The sequence below is a fragment of the Schistocerca serialis genome, chromosome 2 (genome assembly GCF_023864345.2).
Source record: "Schistocerca serialis cubense isolate TAMUIC-IGC-003099 chromosome 2, iqSchSeri2.2, whole genome shotgun sequence".
Taxonomy (NCBI): Eukaryota; Metazoa; Arthropoda; class Insecta; order Orthoptera; family Acrididae; genus Schistocerca; species Schistocerca serialis.
The window spans coordinates 411,567,529-411,589,687 of record NC_064639.1 but is presented as its reverse complement, the minus strand read 5'-3'; the positions used below and the strand labels follow the sequence as shown (position 1 = coordinate 411,589,687).

Here is a 22,159-nt window from a genome sequence, read left to right as displayed (position 1 = left end):
CCGAGCTGTTATGCCCAAAGTAAACAACAAATCACATTGTTATAGATCAAATATGACACTCTGCTTTGCTGGTTACACTGGAGAGGTTAACACGTGTCACAATCAGCTCTGTTTCAACGTTTTGCAGAACTTTCTCCACCCCCACAAACTGGCACAAATACAGAAATCTCTAAACAAATGCAAGGTGATTTAGTATTATACTGAAATAACTCCCAATTCAACAGAGAAATAAGCACCTCCAAATTGTTAGGTCAAAACTCATTGGTACCTTAAGTGTACCATTACCACAATTGATAAGTAAAATAGGCTACATTATTCCCCCAGTAATCAATTGCAATAAAAGCGAAAAAAACAAAACCACACAGTACTCTTAAATGAAACAATATGCAAGTTTAAACAAATTATTGCTCCTCCATATAAAATGGACTGACATTAACTACAACAGCTCCTAACTCTCACTACCAATCTTGGCAATTTGTTCATTGGATCCTCTATCTGCATTGTTATATTTTAATAAAACAGTCCATGAAACGAAATTTTATATCACTCGTCGACATTGGAAGCTTTACCACTCTACTTCCAAGTTTGCCTTTGAAACTCAAATGTTGGTTAATGCACAATAAGAATTGTTACAATGAGTTAATATTTCTCCAATCGCAATGCATTAGTGTCATTAATTTCGTAGAAAATTTGCTAAGGTTTCCGGTTGAAATATAAACCCCCCAACAGTCAGTGCAAAAACTGCAATAATCGCTAAAGCTCAACGCCAGAACATGTAAACTGGACATACCGTTCAAGTTAGTTTCAAGAAAAAATGTGCTGATCTGAGGTTCTTAGCAAAAATGATCAGTATTCAGCACATTCTCGATTATGTGTTTAATGCATCAGCTAATGAAAAATCGACAGAAAAACACTTTCCACAGCTGAAACTAACCGCAACTTTGCGTAATGGCTGTTTATCATCACCATACAACATGTCTACCCCAATCACAAAATAGGATACCTCCGTACCTTCAATCGCAATCACATGCATCCACACACAAACAAAGTCCCGCCGACCTGCTCCAGCACACACTGTCACAAACACACTACTTTTTATCGCAGCTAGCAAAGATGCTACTTCGGTGCGCATAGCATTGAAGCACAGGTAACGAAAGGCAGAACACTGATCTGGACAAACGAATACCACGCGTAGCTCTCGCATCACCCGTAGGTTTTTCATGTGTACAAATAATGTAGTCTCCAGAGGAGACGTTAGGGCTATAACGTGGTTTAATTTTTATAATGTAGAAAAGGTATAGACATTTTTGTCTTATTAATTAAGTACAAGAAGTTGTCTGGAATCATGTCTTTCACTCAAAAAAAAAAAAAAAAAAAAATCTTCGACAGAATTATTCACGTGCCAAACATCTTGAAATTTGTTTTGGAAATACACAAAGACTCAAGCATATGTTTTTCAGTCGTAATTGCTGAGATGCTTTAAGAGTATACAGTTACATGTGTCTTTATGCCTAGCGCTCCCGAAATTCGTGCTGAATTTTATAGTTAGCTATTACATTTAAGGTTGTACTGCTTCTTTTTTTACGTTTGTACAGAAGAGAATTCCTTATATATCCCAACTGCAGGTCGATGCACACATTTCCGGCGGTACTCTGCAAGGATACCGCCCTTCGATTGTGCCATTCCAGCACTAATCGAAGCGCTAGGTTTTCAGGTGCCAGCCAGCCAGCCGAGCAGCAGCGATCCAGCCGAGCAGCAGCAGCAGCAGCAGTCCAGGCCAGCAGCAGCCAGCCAGCCAGCCCTCCAGCAGCGGCAGCAGCAGCAGCAGCGGCCCCGGCCCCGTCCGCGGCAGCAGCTGCGGCATTCCTGCCACCCGTCGTCGGCGTCAGCGCCAGCGCCAGCAGCGTGGGACTCTGGTCTTTGTCCGTCTTCGTCTTCATCCGTCTTCGACTTCGTCTGTCCCCAATTGTTTTTCCTTTCTTCTTCGTCCTGTGCATTTTTGTTTATCCCTGTCGTCATGTCAGCCCCCACCAGCACTACCACCACAGCCATAGTTTATACTTCCCCCTCCGCCACCACCACCACCATAACATGGTGTGCCCAGTCACACCCCCCTCTTTCCATTCCTCTTCTTCTCACTCTCCCTTCGCCCTCGCTCTTTGTCACCCCCTCTCCAGCTTCTTCCTCCCGCGCCTTTCCCTCTGATCCTTTCCCCCACTCCCCCAGCCTGTCACTGCAGCTCCAGCTAGGGTGGTGGCCTGTCGGGCCACTGCCCATGCCCAACTCTCCCCATTGTCTTCGCCACCACCGTCGCCGTCGCCTTCACCATCACCATCTCCGGCGCCAGCTGCTGCGTCCACGCCGGGACCTGCCCCTTCCCGCCACCTCCCTATAGCTCCCGTCCCTCATGTCACCACCCACCCTTCTGCCGCCGTTAAACGCCCTAGTGGCACCACCACCTCCTCCGCTCCCAAAAAGGCCCCGCCCCGTCCTCCTTCCCCCCCCCCCCCAGGATGCCATGGATGTCTCCCCGCCTGGCCCTGCTCCCTTCGCCTCCTCCTCCTCCTCCTCCTCCTCCTCACCCCCCTCTTTATACAAATACCTCCTCTCCCGTCCCGATCCTTCTCTTCTCGACGCCCGGAATCTCTCCCTCCTCCTCTGCCAACACTTCCCTGGTGCCCCCATATCTCTCTCCTCACTCCCAGACGGGACTCCGTTCTCATCTCCTTCCCCAGCCCAACCCTCCATACTGACATCCTCTCCCGACTCCCCATCATCCGTTTTGGCCCCAACACCTCCCTCACTCCTGCTCCTTCTCCATCTCCTACCCGCCAACCCCAACCTCCACATCGCCCGCCGACCCTCACCACCGTGATCACTCGGCTCAGTCCGTCGACCACAGAGGAGGAGGTGTTGGCAGAGCTCAAGGCGCATCCCACGCTGGAGGTGCGGGCGATCCGCCGCATTTTCAACTCGGCCGGCCCCACCCGCCTTATGCGGGTCTTTTCCAAGCCTGCCCCCTCCATAGACGGTCTCCTGAGGGAGGGTGCCCTCCTCTTTAACCAACGTTATGGAGTTTACCCCTCCCGTTCCCCTCCTCAATCCCTCCGCTGCCAGAGGTGCTTGCGGTATAATGCACACCCGACATCTGAGTGCTGCGAGGCCCCCACCTGCCCGCACTGTAGACAAGCCCACTTCTTATGGCAGTGCCCCAATCTCCAATCTCCCCCTTCCTGCAATACCTGTAACCTCCCTCATCCTACTTACTCCCAGAAATGTAAGGCCCGACCCCATCCTACCACTCCTGAACTCACCGTTCCTGTCAGCCCTCTGGACGCCCCCACCCCTCCTGGAAATTCCCTTCGCCCACCCCCTATCGCTGAGGACATCATCCGATTCCTCACCATCGTCCTTCAGAATGTTCATCCTTTTCAGCGCCACCACACCCTCCAACAGATCTCCCTCGCTGCCCATTCCATTTTCCAACTAAAAATGTACGCCACCTACTCCAACAACCAGGCCCATTTCACCTTGTCTAAATTCCTGTCATGGCGCGACAGCACCATATCCTTTTCAACAATATCCGCTCCCTTCCGCCAACAAGAACCTCTTCCTGCACACCCTTGTAACCCACCGTGTGGATGCCTTCCTCCTCAATGAAACCTTCCTCCAACCCCACCACACCATCCACACTTCGCCCTACCTCCTTCACCGCTCCAATAATCCCCTCCCGATTGTGTGTGGTGGAGTTGCCATTGGTCACCACCACCAGATTCCCGTTCGGCTCTACCCTCTTCTTCCCGACCCCACCGAACACCTGATCCTTAGTCTCTTCTTCTCCGGCCTTACCGTTACTTGCGCCACTATCTATGTCCGCCCTAACGCCCCTATTCCCTTCGACTTCCTCTCCCACGTTGACCGTACCTTCTCCTCCTACATGATCGCCACCGACCTCAACATCCATAGTCGTTCCGCCGCCCAGTTACGGTGGTGGCATCGGTTCCTCTCCTCCCTTCAAGGCGACCTCATCCCCATCCCCCAGCACACCTGTCCCGAATCCAACTCCACTCCCGATGTTATCCTCTCCTCCCCTAACCTCCTTGGACGCATAACGGTGGATGTCCTGGAGCCTATTGGTAGCGACCATCTCCCTGTCCTCCTCACCGTTTCGGACGGTCGTCGCCCCTGCCCCGACCCTCGTAATGACCCTCCCCCTAAGTACGTCCATGACTATTCCCATGCCAACTGGAATGCCTACCGAGATACCCTCTCCACCCAGGTCGATAGCCACCCCTTCACCTACCACTACCCTGACGATGTAACCCATGCCGCTTCCTTTCTCCAGCAGACCTTGTCTGAGGCCGTGGAAGCCCACGTCCCTACTGTCGCCATCCACCCCCACCGTCCTACCTTACCCCCACAGGTCGTCCTCCTCCTCCGTGAATCCCGCCGTCTCTACCGTGCCTTCCTCCACACGCGTGACCTGGACACACTACGATGCCACCGGCAACTCCAGCGACACATTCGTAATTTGATCATGGCTAAGAAACGCCGGGACTGGCGACAGACATGCTCCCGTTTAAATGCTACCCTACCTATCAACTCGTCCAAGTTCTGGTCAGCCTTCCGTCGCCTTACCCGAACTAAACCCTCCCCCTACCATCCTCTTCTCCATGATGATCACCCCTTCCCTGACACCCTTAGTAAGGCCAATCACTTTGCCTCCTACCTCTCCAATGTGTTTTCCATCCCCGATGATCCCCAGTTCGATTACTCCCTCTTCCCGGATGTCCGCGATCGAACTGACACCTCTGTCCCTCCCCTCGCACCTGGTTTCCAGTACTTGGACAACATTGCACACACGGAACTCAATGCCCCTATCACTACACAGGATCCCATTGCTACACTCCGCACAAAACGCAACACCGTTCCTGATCACGATCGTGTCACCTACCGTCACCTTTGTGAAGCTCCTGTCTCTTTCCTCTCCACTCTGGCCAGGCTCTACAATGTCGTCCTGTCTACCGGTTACTACCCCGACCTGTGGAAAACCTCCCGTATCCTGATGTTCCTTAAACCTGGCAAACCGCCGTCCGCCGTTTCCTCCTACCATCCCAACTGCCTTACCTCGGTCTTCAGCAAGGTCCTGGAATCTATCCTCACCCAACGCATCCACCAGCATCTCCACCAGCACCACCTCCTTCCCGTTACCCAGTGTGGCTTTCGGCCGTCCTTCTCTTCTGACGACCTTCTCCTTCACCCCACTCATCTCCTTTCCGACCAGCTTAATTCCCGTCGCTCCGCAATCTTCCTCTCCCTGGACCTCGAACGTGCTTATGACCGCGTATGGCATTCCGGTCTCCTCTTCAAGCTCCAAACCTTCGCCCTTCCCATTAACTACGTCTGTCTGATCGGCTCCTTTCTCTCCCACCGTCCTTCTTACGTCACTAACCATAACACAGATTCCTACACCTTTTTCCCCGCCACCGGTGTGCCCCAAGGCTCCATCCTCTCCCCCCTTCTGTACCTTTTGTATACAGTGGACATGCCGCCACTGTCACTCCCCGTCAACCTTCTCCAGTTTGCCGATGACACTGCCTTCCTTGCCCTTGCCCCCACCCTGCAGCGCTTCCAACGCCTTCTTCAATCCCATCTTGACCGGTTCACCGCTTGGTACAACCAGTGGTTGCTCAAGGTCAATCCCTCCAAAACCCAGGCGATCATTGTAGGCAAAACCACCCCTTCCTTCCGCCTCCTTGATTTCTATCTAACCATCTATGGCCATCCTATCGCCCTCACTCCCACCCTTAAGTACCTTGGCGTCACCCTCGACTGTCGCCTCTCCTGGACTCCCCATCTCCAGACAATCCAAGCCAAGGCACGCTCCCGACTCCGTCTCCTCAAGCTCCTTTCCGGCCGTACGTGGGTTCTGGACCCCTCCACCATCCTCCACACCTATAAATCCCTCATCCGCCCTATCCTTTGTTACGCCCATCCGGCATGGATCTCCGCCCCCCCTACCTTTTATAAATCCCTCCAAATCCTTGAACGCCATGCTCTCCGCTTCACCTATCGCATCCGTCTCCCCTCCCCCACGCGGCTCCTGTATGATCTCATCCCCTTACCCTGCCTTCTCCTTTTCCTTGAAAGGATCCGGATCCTGTACACCTCCCGCAAACTCGATCCTCCTCACCTGCTTGTCTCACCCATCCTCTCCCACCCCCACCCGCTGCCGCGCCTGTATTCCCACATCCCACCCGGTCTCCATCTCTCCACCCTCCTTACCCCCTCCCAAAGTGGCTTCCGCCAGCTCCCCCTCCCTGATGATGTCCTCCTCCCCTCCATCTACCCCTCCTATCAACTTTGATCCTCCCCCTCCACTTCCTGTGTCCTTTCCTTTAGGCACCCTCCCTCCCTTCTCTTTCCTTTTCCCCCATCCCCCTTCCTCCGCCCCTCTTCCCCCGGGCTTCCCCTCCCCCTTCCTCCCTCCCCCTCTCTCCCCTGCCCATGGCATCTCTGCTCTCCCCTCTCCCTCTCCCACTCCCCTTCCTCCTCCTCCTCTCTTGGCAGGTCCCCGGACTCGCACACGCGCCGAAGATCATCGCCATCAGTGTCTCATGTGTATGCCTTCATTTTGTGTTTAGTGTTTTTTTGCCGTCACGCCACCACTGTTCACGTGTGCTGTCGCAGTCATCCATGTTATGTGCGCTGTGTCCACAAGTGTTAGTGTTTTTTCTCGTCCAGCGTGAATGGCTTCATGTTTATTGTTTTTTGTATCTACATTTTTTGCCCGCCGTTTTTATTGTATTATCTGTGCCACCTATATGTCCTGTTAGTGTAATACTCAAGGCTGAAGAGCGGCGTAATATGCTGCTGCCAGCCCGCCTTGTATGAGGTGCTTAAAATTACAATAAAGGAAAAAAAAAGTCGATGCACAGTGGATTGTTTCCACACTAGATGAACGTCCACGCAACATGCAGTTGAGTTCTTTAGCACTGTGGATTAGCTTGACACAGCGGTAACATACGAAAATTAATCACCGCATCATACTCCACTTGTCTGATGGTCTGTGTCTTTTGTTTTAGCTCGTCTAGCAAGGTGCTACGGTTCTGTGGCGCGGAGAAATTAATGTGTACCAGGACGTGAGACATGTACCTGCAGACAAACAAAATTTAATTTTTTTGAGGTGATAGTTAAAAGTTTACGATAACACCTTGAAATCCCACTGAAACAAAAAAGGGGGTCTATTTCTTCAGTACATAAATAGCAGTGTGGATCATGTTCAAATGAGTAGTTCATAAAGTCCTAGAAAAACACGTGCCTAGCAGAATAATTAAGGATGAAAGAGGTGAGAGCTGGAACCAAACTCGCACAAATCACAGCCAAAACTCCATACTGAATTCTTGAAAGTATGCATTTCACATAAAGTAAACAAATGTTTATTTAGGAATTTCCAATACGATCCAATAACGTCTTCTAAAATTCTACTGTGTAGGCAATACAGTATGCAGAATTTTGGCCAGGTGTTTGTATCTGTAATAACGAAGTTTCTCATCAGTTTCTATGTTCGGCAATTATTATTATTATTTTCACTTCGGGTGACACTTGATGTGAGGCTTTTCTCTGTAGATTCATTTGGCTCTCTGGGCACTAAATTCTACAGCACCATACATCATTTCCATATCTGCCAGTTTTTGCTGAAAGTAACATTCCGCTTCTTGCAATCAGCATCGAACTGCAGATCCTGATGAAGACAGCTTCAACGTGGTTGAAACATAAGTTTATTTAGTATTTTAACATTTTAAGTATTTTATAAGATGACACGGTAATTGACCCACAAGGATTTCATTATTACTGACAATGACACTGCTATGGAAACCTTATGAGCATCGAACTGTTAACAACAGCAAATTTCATTTTGGACACATAACAAACCACTCTGTGTACGTTTTCTATTGTACTACTATGCATAGCCAACTGACCATTCGCTGTCATAGAACTAACTTGGCATGTAATTAGGTACAGCTGAGTTCCAGTTCAAAGTAGTGTGTATTGTTACACTATGTGATCAAAAGTATTCGGACACCTGGCTGAAAATTACTTACAAAATTCGTGGCACCCTCCATCGGTAACGATGGAATTCAATATGGTGTTGGTCCACCCTTAGCCTTGATGACAGCTTCCACTCTTGCAGGCATGCGTTCAGTCAGGTGCTGGAAGGTTTCTGGGGGAATGACAGCCCATTCTTCATTGAGTGCTGCACTGAGGAGAGATATCGATGTCGGTCGGTGAGGCTTGGCTCGAAGTCGGCGTTCCAAAACATCCCAAATGTGTTCTATAGGATTCAGGTCAGGACTCTGTGCAGGCCAGTCCATTACAGCGATGTTATTGTCGTGCAACCACTCTTCCACAGGCCGTGCATTATGAACAGGTTTTCGATCATGTCAAAAGATGCAATCGCCATCCCCGAATTGTTCTTCAACAGTGGGAAGCAAGAAGGTGCTTAAAACATCAATATACGCCTGTGCTGTGATAGTGCTATGCAAAACAACAAGGGGTGTAAGCCCCTCTGTAAGACCCTCCATGAGAAACACGACCACACCGTAACACCACTGCCTCCGAATTTTACTGTTTGCACTACACACATTGGCAGATGACGTTCTCCGGGCATTCGTCATACCCACACTCTGTTATCAGATCGCCACATTGTGTACCGTGATTCATCACTCCACACAAAGTTTTTCCACCGTTCAGTCGTTCAATGTTTACGTTCCTTACATCAAGCGAGGCGTCGTTTTGCATTTACTGGCGTGATTTGTGGCTTATGAGCAGCCGTTCGACCATGAAATCCCAGTTTTCTCAGCTACCACCTAACTGTCATAGTACTTACAGTGGATCTTGATGCAGTTTGTAATTCCTGAAAAAAGGTCAGTAGGGCTTCCTCCACTAACTTCAGAAACTGGCGGGAAAAAAAGTCACTTGGGCTACCTCCATTAACCTAAGTCAACCGACCACCACCTCTTCCTTGGAATTGGCGGGAAAAGGACTCATCTTGTGCTGGGCTACTGGATAGGGTGGGCGTAAGACTTTGTTTTGCAGGTAGCCTTTATTCAAACATTTTGAGTTGTCATAGGCAGTAGCTCCATCCAGTGTGTTCACCATGAGGTTTGGAATCCAACTGACCTAGTACACAGTACTGCCACCTGATGGCGCTGTTGTCCCTTCCGTGACGTAATCCAAGATGGCGGTCTGGGCCAAAAATGGCGGGAAAAGGAAGCAGCCTATTCTGGGCTGCTGGATAGGAAGGATTGTACTGTATTTGTTTTGGAACAATTTATTTAGTGACGGATTTGACATAGTATATTTATTACACTGATACAAAACACTCACTCTGACTTACTTGCGGTCACTCTTCATAGTCTACAGACCTGTAAACTACTCGTAAATCACCGAAATAATGCAGTATGGTGAAGTGCAGACACGAAAACAACTCGTAAATTGTCTAAGTAGCGCATGTAAAACGCTCTGCAGACACGCTCACTAATTCTAAACTGTCCAAATAATGCAGTACACAGCATACAGCCCTGCAAAATACTCGTAAATTACCGAAATAATGCTGTATAATGCTCTGCCAACATGCTCACAACACTTAAACATCCGAAAATAATGTAGTGTACAAACACTCGCTGCACGTAAAAACCGCTTTCGAACTATCATCAACCGCGACATATCAGTGAACTGTCACCAATGAAGGTTACAACGCGTGCGCGCCGATGCCGCTGGTGGCCGACACAAGCCACCGCTGGAGAGTCCCAGTAGGTGAAAGTCGCGTCTATTTTCGGGTATACAGTTAGAATTCGAGTGTTATACTGACGTCACATTTCTATGTAAATAAGAGCCAAGTCACCCTCTGGACGTGCAAGTGTTCACCTAACTACCATTGCTGAGGTGTACCTGCTGATCCAGTGCCAAGAGAGATGTTTGGATACGGGCTCACCCTCGCAGACACAGCTAAAAGGTTCTCAATGCTATACTGACATCACAGGTCGCACTATAGAAATCTGTTCCAATGCTTACCAGAATAGCATAGGGTGCATTGTTCCTAGCGATCCTAATGGAACATGCGAACTGCGTCTAGCCATGTATGCATTTACCTGCGCAGTGTGGCTGTCACATTGCCGCAATTTGTTGGCGTAGCAACTCACCATTGCATACACATCTGATAGGTTCTCAATGTTATACTGATGTCAAATGGCTATGTAAGTAAGAGCCAAGTCTCTCTCTCAGAAACTGTAAGGTGTCGCAGAAATAGTTAATGGTCGATTTTGTCTTTTGTCTCAGCTTGTCCGCATGGAAATTCTTGTCCTAACGGAACCTGTTTATGAAAATAGCCCAGAATAATTCCGAATGCATTCCTCCTATTCCTCCTGATGGTCCTAACATGGCACCCCATCCATCATGTGTTCCCTTCCTGGAAATCGTTAAGTCCTGCTTTCAACAAACATCTCCGAAACGCACACGTTCTCACCTCCTATGTCCTGACACAAACGATGTATTTTGAATGAATGGAGCATTATGATTGGCTCTTACTGAATTTACCCACCAAATTACTGATGATGCCAGTGTGGAAGTACTGTCCGCCATTTTCTTTTTGGAGACGTGACTTTTAGTGGCAAAACTATTTTGTACAGATCGCCATATTGCACAGACAGTTAAACCCTGCAAAAGTGGTCTACAGATCATGAAACAGGGGAAGACTATTACTCAATTACACTGACCTGCCACTGAGCTTAAATATTAGAGTGTGAAACTAATCTCCAATCCGACTATGTATCAATCTAGTGTCAATCTAGTAAACATATTCGTATTTTGCGTCATACAAATACGCCCCTTTTGCATCATTCATATAGCTATCGACTGCCAGACACTCGTACATATACCACAAAGACAGACAGCATAAGCACATGCACCGTATACACTCCTCGCAGCGCTAACTATTTTCCCAGAAGGTGGGGTGGTCATCCACCACAGCTGACAGTCACAAGCCATCCGCTCCCGACGCATGACCAAAGCGCCCTCAGTGGACCGAAGTCACTCTCTGAACTGTTGTACAAAGATGGGCTCGTTTCCCCTCAGCACAAAGGCGTTACTGTTTCAGGTCCCAACCTGTTTGCTTGCTTGCTTTCTACACCCATCTCCAGACTCTGGGATTATAATAACATATGTAAATTCACATGGTTTGCCGAAGTATCATACCATTTACCCGATACCTCTCAATGTCAAGCACACAGCAATATTGCTTGCATAGCAGTAGTATCACTCTCACAGTATAATTACGAAATTATAGACTGGAAATTATCTATCTATAAACCTGAAACATTGGCGAGGTTGAGCGTGCAGTAAACCACTGAGTAACTAGAAGACATTTACGTGAGATCTCGAAAAAAAATAGAGGAAACTGATATTTCCACTCAAGAATACTGATGCCGGTGATATAACAGATTCCAAATCATCCCTATAATTTACAAAGTCAACAAAGGTGTTTCTCATGTCTAGAGAAGCAGCAAAAGTGTCTTCCACCCGTCCTTCACCTGCTAGATGCACACACCACAATCGATGTTCCCTCAACTAAATAAAGGCGCGAAATGTGCAGAAGTAGTAGACCGGACAATTTACATGGGAGGGAACAATGGTCCAGTGCAAACACCCATCCATATTGAATCTTCTCAAATTTCCAAGCGATCACGAAAGCTATCGAACACATACTAAGTATTAGTCTGCTATTCGGTCGTCTAGAAGACAACATGGTTAAGTCAACTACAATCCTGCATCTCAACAGGCCTCTCCATTCGGACAGCTCCTGACGTTAGTCGGAAAGGTGAATCATTCCCGCCAAGCACGCATAGACAGAATCGTCCTAGGAAACCAGCCAAATACATATCTGATCACTGTTGTTGTTGTGGTCTTCAGTCCTGAGACTGGTTTGATGCAGCTCTCCATGCTACTCTATCCTGTGCAAGCTTCTTCATCTCCCAGTACCTACTGCAACCTACATCCTTCTGTATCTGTTTAGTGTATTCATCTCTTGGTCTCCCTCTACGATTTTTACCCTCCACGCTGCCCTCCAATACTAAATCTGTGATCCCTTGATGCCTCAGAACATGTCCTACCAACCGATCCCTTCTTCTGGTCAAGTTGTGCCACAACCTTCTCTTCTCCCCAATCCTATTCAATACTTCATCATTAGTTATGTGATCTACCCATCTAATCTTCAGCATTCTTCTATAGCACCACATTTCGAAAGCTTCTATTCTCTTCTTGTCCAAAACTATTTATCGTCCATGTTTCACTCCCATACATGGCTACACTCCATACAAATACTCTCAGAAACGACTTCCTGACACTTAAATCAATACTCGATAATAACAAATTTCTCTTCTTCAGAAACGCTTTCCTTGCCATTCGCCAGTCTACTTTGTATATCCTCTCTACTTCGACCATCATCAGTTATTTTGCTCCCCAAGTAGCAAAACTCCTTCACTACTTTAAGCATCTCATTTCCTAATCTAATACCCTCAGCATCACCCGACTTAATTCGACTACATTCCATTATCCTTGTTTTACTTTTGTGGATGTTCATCTTATATCCTTCTTTCAAGACACTATCCTTTCCATTCAACTGCTCTTCCAAATCCTTTGCTGTCTCTGAGAGAATTACAACGTCATCGGCGAACCTCAAAGTTTTTATTTCTTCTCCATGGATTTTAATACCTATTCCGAATTTTTCTTTTGTTTCCTTTACTGCTTGCTCAAATACAGATTGAATAACATCGGGGAGAGGCTACAACCCTGTCTCACTCCCTTCCCAACCACTGCTTCCCTTTCATGTCCCTCAACTCTTATAACTGCCATCTGGTTTCTGTACAAATTGTAAATAGCTTTTCGCTCCCTGTATTTTACTCCTGCCACCTTCAGAATTTGAAAGAGAGTATTCCAGTCAACATTGTCAAAAGCTTTCTCTAAGTCTACAAATGCTAGGAACATAGGTTTGCCTTTCCTTAATCTAGCTTCTAAGATAAGTCGTAGGGTCAATATTGCCTCACGTGTTCCAATATTTCTACGGAATCCAAACTGATCTTCCCCAACGTCGGCTTCTACCAGTTTTTCCATTCGTCTGTAAAGAATTCGTGTTAGTATTTTGCAGCTGTGACTTATTAAACTGATAGTTCGGTAATTTTCACATCTGTCAACACCTGCTTTCTTTGGGATTGGAATTATTATATTCTTCTTGAAGTACGAGGGTATTTCGCCTGTCTCATACATCTTGCTCACCAGATGGTATAGTTTTGTCAGGACTGGCTCGCCCAAGGCTGTCAGTAGTTCTAATGGAATGTTGTCTACTCCCGGAGCTTTTTTGCGACTCAGGTCTTTTAGTGCTCTGTCAAACTCTTCACGCAGTATCATATCTCCCATTTCCTCTTCATCTACATCCTCTTCCATTTCCATAATACTGTCCTCAAGAACATCGCCCTTGTATAGACCCTCTATACACTCCTTCCACCTTTCTGCTTTCCCTTCTTGGCTTAGAACTGGGTTTCCATCTGAGCTCTTGATATTCGTACAAGTGGCTCTCTTTTCTCCAAAGGTCTCTTTAATTTTCCTGTAGGCAGTATCTATCTTACCCCTAATGAGATAAGCCTACACATCCTTACATTTGTCCTCTAGCCATCCCTGCTTAGGCATTTTGCACTTCCTGTCGATCTCATTTTTGAGACGTTTGTATTCCTTTTTGCCTGCTTCACTTACTGCATTTTTGTATTTTCTCCTTTCATCAATTAAATTCAGTATTTCTTCTGTTACCCAAGGATTTCTATTAGTTCTCGTCCTTTTACCTACTTGCTCCTCTGCTGCCTTCACCACTTCATCTCTCAAAGCTACCCATTCTTCTTCTACTGTATTTCTTTCCCCCATTCCTGTCAATTGTTCCCTTATGCTCTCCCTGAAACTCTGTACAACCTCTGGTTCTTTCAGTTTATCCAGGTCCCATCTCCTTAAATTCCCGCCTTTTTGCAGTTTATACTTGCAATTAAATAATAAGATGATGGTCTCAATTGGACGACATTCGACAATGAGCGAAGTATCGGAAACACACCCTGCTGATAGCTGCGGCCCTGGAAATAGAAATATCTGTACCATTCTTATGACTTGACATACTTTTTCCTTTGCTATCACAGTGTTCCACATCAGATCCATACCTTCTTACAACAGGACATAATCATTTCCTTTGCACATGTCGGAACACACACACATACTGTAAGTAGGCTGTTTAGGTTTTTTTATAGGTAACGCCACCTTTGTATAAAAATCACTGGCTATGCTGTGTGCAGTCTCTGGCTAGTTTGCATTGTTGTCTGCCATTGTAGTGTTGGGCAGCGGCAGCTGGATGTGAACAGCGCGTAGCGTTGCGCAGTTGGAGGTGAGCCGCCAGCAGTGGTGGATGTGGGGAGAGAGATGGCGGAGTTTTGTAATTTGTCATGAACTGCTTTATATATTATGACTATTAAGGTAAATACATTGTTTGTTCTCTATTAATATCTTTCATTTGCTAACTATCCCTATCAGTAGTTAGTGCCTTCCATAGTTTGAATATTTTATTTACCTGGCAGTAGTGGCGCCAGCTGTATTGCAGTAGTTCGAGTAACCAAGATTTTTGTGAGGTAAGCGATTTGTGAAACGCATAGGTTAATGTTAGTCAGGGCCATTCTTTCGTAGGGATTTTTTGAAAGTCAGATTGCGTTGCGCTAAAAATATTGTGTGTCAGTTTAAGGACAGTCGTGTATAATTTTTCTAAGGGGACGTTTCAATACTTTATAAGCCTAATGCTCAGGGCGAACCTATCACGCACCTCCTACTACTAAGTATAATACCTCGCCAATAACTGATTGTTGGTGATATGAAACAATACTGAGGGAAAATCAGTGATGGGTGGACACGTCTCATAAGTTTTTCCTGCAAGTGCTTCCACTGTGTCTTAGAAAGAGAGGCATAACCATCTTACAATCCGCCATAAGTTAAAAAAAACACGATCGCAACGACCATGTTATTATCACAATCGGTCTTGGTTCTACAGGTGCACACAAGTATCACTGTTAAAAGATATGCTGGCTTTATAAACTGAGGTATGGCATTACCTCTGAATGAAGTGGATTTTTCAGACAAATACCGTGACACTGAATATAGATGGTGATAGGAGGAGTGTATATTATCAGACCAACAGTGCGTTTACACGTCACCGACGTTGCAACATCGTGATAAAATCACTGAATTTAGAAAGTAATTCAGCTAAGAAACGTGGTATGAAACCGATATTTGCAACTCCCTCATGCTGCCGCTAGATATTTCTCCAGTATTTATAACACATTCTGTCTCGATGCCATGTCAGAGGTTCTCGATAGATCCACTGGGTTGTAGGCGAAGGTTGAATGAGAAGGATCACAGACAGTAGATGGTGTACTGATTGAGGTCGTAAGAAACGTACACTGGCTTTTCAGATCTCTAGTGTTATGCTATTCGGTAGAAATGCTGTCTGGGATTTGGAATCAAGTCTCTCCATTCAACCACATACCTGCATTGGATACTGTGGAGAAGTCCTTTAATGATTACAGCCACTAGTGAATCATATTTCTGGTACTCTCATATCTCAAAACGAGTCACCTTTCTCAAACCTATCTGCTACTGTAAAATTTCAGTGTGGTTTTACATAGCCCCTATGCATCTTGCAACTGCCCCTCAGACCCTGCACTACCATCCCTGCAGCTTTTCACATGTGATTGTTCCAATTTAAGTCGGAACCCAGTAGAAGTCAGAGAAAGCTATATGCAGCACCTTCTGTAACCCGTGTAGAAAAAGGCGAAGCTGAGTTAGTGCGACAGGACTATGTTTTGACCATTCGATGGAAACGTGAACAAGCTGTCGTAGCTCCACCAACTGTGCATGACATGTAAGGTCAGCGACAAATGAAGCCCATTCCTGCAACACGAGGTAGTATAAAAGGCAGTAGGCGAACTGGTAGAAGGATGAGGATTTTGCTACTGAATTGTGGTGCTTCTCCAAACTACATACAGGTACAGGCACTCTGAAACAGATTCGCACCTCTCGGGATCCATTCGCGTCCATCACCCCAACATTCTACCAATGTTATTCTTTACCATCCAACAGAGAAAAATTATGAACTATGAAAGCTCCACTACCTTCATCCAATAGAGAACTCAATAATATTTTTACTGCATCTCTCTCCTCCCATATACCAAAAGAAAATACTGTATGTGTGCCAGCACCGAGCACACAGGGCGATCCTATTAAATATACAGATATTGATCCACTGCACAGACCAGTTTAAAGTTACATCACGTGAACTGTAGGAGGATGACTGTATCTCACAGACTATACTGTAACTCACAAGAGACGCACCCTGTGACCCGGTGTCGTTTGAAACCTTGCTTTTTTTATTTTACTTTGACACTCTTTGTAGACTGCCATACATTTTGGTTTTCCACGACGACTTCGAGGTCTGTGTCAGGTTTTAAACTGACATTAACATGTTCTGGTCCATCGCCTCTCGCAGAAAACTAGACATCGCACGGTGTACATCATGTTGTTCCTGCTGCTACCGTAACATACTACACACACTGGATGATTTTAAGTAAAAGACAGTTAGAACATAAGAAAACTGGAAGAGTTTTGCAGTGTTGTGGAGTGTTTCCAAACTGCTGTCCGAAGGTGACTGACGACCTCTACATTTAAACTCATCTGTCACAGTGACGAATAGCTGATGGCTCTGCATTGTGTTTCGACCGATTCCTCATATTGCAGTCATGTACACGATCACTGTGCTAGCCATCCGCAGAAGGTGTTGCCCCTCCACCAAAACACTAGCTTCTCAGACCTCCAGTGTTACGCTATCCGCTAGAAATGATGTCTGGGATTTGGAAATAGCTCTTTCCATTCAAGCAGATACCTGTGTTGGATTCTATTGACAATTCCTTTAATGATTACAACCACTACTCAATCATATTTCTGGCACTCGTATGTCTCGCAACGAGTCACCCACCATACTCGAACCTGTCTGCTACAGTAAAATTACAACCTTGTTTCAGCCAGTCCCTACACATGCTGCAACTGCTCCCATTTCTACAGCTTTCCGCATGTGATCGTTCCATTTTAATTCGGAACTGAGCGAAAGTCGGAGAAAGACATATCCACCACCTTCTGCAACCCATGTTAGTGCGACAGAAGCATGTTTTGATTATTCGATGGAAATGCGCGCAACGTGATACATCTCCAAATTACATACAAGTACTACAGATCCGCGTCCATTCCAATCAATCAGCCCAACATGCTATCATCGTTATTCTCCACCCCCAAACAAAGAAAAATTAAGAACTATAAGAGCTCAACCGATTTACAAGTCACCTAGGCACCGATGCTGACGCAATTACGGAAAGCTTCAGCGTGGGGAAAGAGATTTCGCAATGCTCCCCCAGAATACCGCAGCGTGCAGCCATCCAAGCATTCCTAATGGTATACGCACTCCCTCTCCGAATTTACTCCTGCTGCTGCTACTACCGCCTGAGTGGCACGATCCTACTAAATATACAGGCGCTGCAGAGGCCACTATAAAGTTTGGTCATCTATACTCTAGGCGAATGATCTTAACACATAAACTATATTAAATCCCTCTGGTCCAGTTTAGTTGTTTCAAACAATCTTTTCTAACACGCTTTTATACTATGCCAAACATACAGTTTTTTTCTGCCACGACTTCAGGAAGAAGTTCTGATCTACAGCCTTTCACATGAAACTAAACTTTGCACATTGTAAATCATATTCTTACGGCAGATAGCATAACACTGGATGATTTTAAATAAAAGACAGTTACAACATAAGCAAACTGGAAGAGTTTTACGGCGTTGACATAAGTCTCCAAACTACCGTCTGAAGGTCATTCACAAGCTCTACATTTAGACTTGTCTCTCACACTCATGGAATAGCTGACGACTCTGGGTTCCCTTTCGACTGATTCCTCATATTGCACTCATGTAGCGATCAGTGTTTCGGTGCTATCCACCCCATAAGTTGCTGTTCATCCGTCAAAACTCATTTCCCAACTCAAACAAGCCATATCAGTCAATCATTATGTGGTAACCAGTGCATCGCCGATCTACTGTAATAATAAACATCACAGTTGATAGCGCGCAGAATTTTACAGTAACTCCAACACCGGCCAATGATGTGACAGCATGTTTCCCCCAGTTTCAGTATCATAGCTAAACCATCCCCTCTCCAATTTGCGAGTATCATTGTGAATGTAGATAGATGACTGCTCAGTACGTCCATTCAGTGTTAATTCTCGAACGCATAAATCACCAAAGTATACCAGACAGCACGTCACATATTTCTAACACCTCGAGCATAGTGCTTAATTTACAATATACCTCTATGCATATGATAGTCACAGAGCATTCTCGCTGTCTTAGGGTAAAGTTAGAGAGTGAAAGACACTCCTCACATCATAATCGACCAACCAGCCATGCAGCTCCATTAGCGAATTAATCTGCAACCGACCAGAAGAAGACCGCTACAATCCACCTCTCGTGAATGAATGGAGCTTTCTGAGTCCTCACCGATCCAAGTGCATGAGATTTCTCGAGATGCGACCATATCGAGGAGATTAGCAGTCCTTATTGATGTATAGTAACAGATTTCAAAGAGCCGTGATGTAACAGCAGACGGTTAAGAACAACAATAAACGACTGATTTCTATGCGTGATGGAGTTCTAGACAGCTGGAGTTCGACGCATTTTTACGTAAATCAACCAAGCTATCAACTCTTAAAGTTTTGTTCTAGAGTCTGGGATCGGTATCTGGAAGGTATCGGTAAGAGAGAACATAAACACTTGCACTCCTAAGGTTACAACGTTCTGCACTTAAAACAGGCTATAATGTTAGATCGCCTGCGTCTCCAACCCATCAGTCGTATGGAATGTAGCGCTACTAATATTGCAATGTAAGAAATATATTTCAAGCACATGAGATACATCCTTCTTCCCGGTTTCCATACGATAAACTATGTCACCGAACCGTAAAACGAAAATACTACTCCCGTAAAACATTTGCTCAGAGTGATACGAGCAGAATATACCGTTCTGGAGACATATAGTGTCCAATGTTCACATACGACCACGATTCAGAAATTATACCATACCTGCAGCAGACCCATATAAAATGATCGTTAGTAGCAGGGAATACCTCCTACAAGGAAACAGATAAACTCATAGCAGCAGGCTCTGACATGTGAAAATTACAAGTCATTCCATCACTAATTTTGTAAACAGCACATCTATCGGGCAAATGTGTACACGGGGATTGCTGCGCCTCACAAGCTCCTATCGCTAACTTAGTTATGACGCTGAAGTCTCGATTTTACACCCAAGATGCGACAGGGGGTGATCGCATAAATCAAAGTTCGTTTAGACGATTATGTAAAGATTCATCAAACATGAGATGGAAGTCCTCTGATGACCGACAGGTATACGGTTAACGATCGCAACTAGACTGGGCTTTAAACCACATTCAGAACACGTGGCTGTATACGAGTAGAGCGCAAAGTATGTTACGCGACTGATGCATCCGGATAGAACAATGGAAAAAAATTGACCTGCAGCAACTTCTTCTCTAGAATGCAGCAGTCAAACATTAAATCGTACCTCGTTACAGCTCTGTCTCTATCGATCACCCATCCACTCTCTGTTATCCTTTAACGTAGATGCAAGTAAGTTTAAAGTTGAATGGTTCTCTGTCCTCCTGAAAAGCATTAAATACAGAAGTCAACTCGCGTGTATCACTGCTACTTCAATAGACGTACAGTATAATACTGCCTCGACGGAAAAAGATTGACAGCCTCCCTGATTCCAATTCGTTTCGATGTCGACGTTTCCTCGGATTCTTCCTGTTGCCGCATACTTGTTCCCATGTACAAATTGTTCAGCGAGAACCAGAAGATACGCAAGTACTTCCTCAATTTCCCCGCATTTCACAGTCAATTTGTATCCATTCCCAGCGAATAAATAAATATATTTACAATATTAAATTTGTGTTTGTCTTTTTTTATTTCTCTAGACGAAATGTCACATACATTAACGCACATAAACGTGTACTAGCGTGCACTAACGCATACTAACGTGCACTAACGAACCAGTAGATACGCAAGTACTTCCTCAATTTCCCTGCATTTTGGTGTATATTCGGTCAATTTATACCTATTCCCTCGTCAATTTTCGCATTTCTATCGATTTCATGTCAGATCTATCCATGTGATCACGACATAACATCTAGTTCCATGCTCTACAATTGCTTGTAAACAGCTGCCAACACCTAGCCCAAATGCACTGATCGGCGGCGTAATTAGCACTGTACTCGACTATATCCAGTCACCTCCACATTCGGAGAGTGTCTGATCTGTTTTCTGTATGACTGTGTATATGCATGCCTATGTATTTCTAGTTACTCAGTGGTCTAGAGCATGCTCCACCTAGCTAAAGTTTCGTGTTTGTAGAGAAATAATTTCCAGTCTATATCTTCGGAATTATGTTGCGTGAGCGATAGGGGGGCTACTGCTGTGTGTTTGATATCGAGAAGTACCGCGATAATGATATAATATTATGGCAGACGATGGAGAAATACTTGTGTTCGTGTAAGCCCAGAGTCTGGAGATGGGTGTAGAAACGCAAGCAAGCAGGCAGGTCTGGACCAGAAACAGTAGTGCATTTGTACCGAGGGGGAAATGAACCTGTCTTTGCACATCAGTTCTGAGAGTGACTTCGATTCACTGAGGGTTTTCTGATGTAAAAGGGGTGACTTTGTACGGCATGGAATACGAATTGTATGTTTACTACATCGACACTGTACCCATTGATATATTGCTGAGTTGGAGATCGGTTTCACACACTAATATACTAGCTCTTGGCGCCAGTAGGAACACAGTGTAAATGAATAGGTACCTTTACGTATTTGACGATATGTATGGCAATTTGCGAGGTTTAGTTGTCGGTCTAATGTGGCGATCAGTGTAAAATAGTTTATTGCGGCTAAATGTGTGTGAAATCTTATGGGAAGTAACTGCTAAGGTCATCGGTCCCTAAGGTTACACACTATTAAACTTAAATTATCCTAAGGACAAACACACACACCCATGCCCGAGGGAGGACTCGAACCTCCGCCAGGATCATCCGCACTGCGGCTAAATGTCACGTCTGTAGAAAGAAAGAAAACGTGGACGGTGCTTCCCTAGGACTGAGGAGCATCGGGACATAAAGTCAGTGTGAGTGTAGTCATATGATAATTTTTTGGGTGCTGTACAGATATAAAAGATAACTGCACTGTTTGTGTAAAATGTGTCTATATTGCATTGTAAAGTTACTGTGGCTTATGTTGTGTAAAATTGTATATATTGCGTTGTAAAGTTAGTGTGGCTTATGTTGTGAATGATTAGAGAGGATGACTGCGAGGGATGTATAGATTGAGGACATCGATAATGAGGAGAGATTTTTTATGTGGAAAATTATGTGCGCTATAGATAGTGAGATTGGTTCCAGAAGTGCAGCCATCAAGAGGGGACATTAACTGTACAACGATCGGTGTCAGACTATAGCAACAATGATAATATTTAATTGCAGTTACATTGGTAGATATGTTCCTGGCTCCCAATAACCTTGTGAGTCTGGTATGTATTTGATGATCTATAGACAAGTTCACGGGTTTAACTGTCAATGCACTTTAGCGATCTGTGCAATATAATTTTACCCCTGAAAGTCCCAGAAAGAGGAGATGGATCGTGCTTGGATACTGGCAGCATCAGTAATTCAATGACTAAATTCAATAAGAGCCAATCATAATGCTCGATTCATTCACATCCTTTGAGCTGGGATACGGGAGCCTCTACATAGCTGTGAGAACATTTGCAAATGTTGAGAGCAGGAAGGGTAGCACGTGATGGAGTGGGTACCATGTTAGGTGCTCGAGGAAGACTGCATTCCACGTTATTATGCGTTATTTTCGTAAAGGGGTTCTGTTGGGGCAAGAATTTCCGTGCATACAAGCC

At 45.5% G+C, this 22,159-nt stretch overlaps 1 protein-coding gene across 1 annotated transcript in view; it reads right to left on the bottom strand.

Moving 5' to 3' along the window:
- The window catches only part of LOC126457247 (enhancer of mRNA-decapping protein 4), a 164,908-nt gene extending 163,761 nt beyond the window's left edge, over positions 1–1,147 (bottom strand). Inside the window, exon 1 of the mRNA XM_050093399.1 lies at positions 1,012–1,147. The gene's annotated coding sequence lies outside the window, so the exon portion shown is untranslated. The remainder of the gene's footprint in view (positions 1–1,011) is intronic.
- Positions 1,148–22,159: the final 21,012 nt, after the last annotated feature.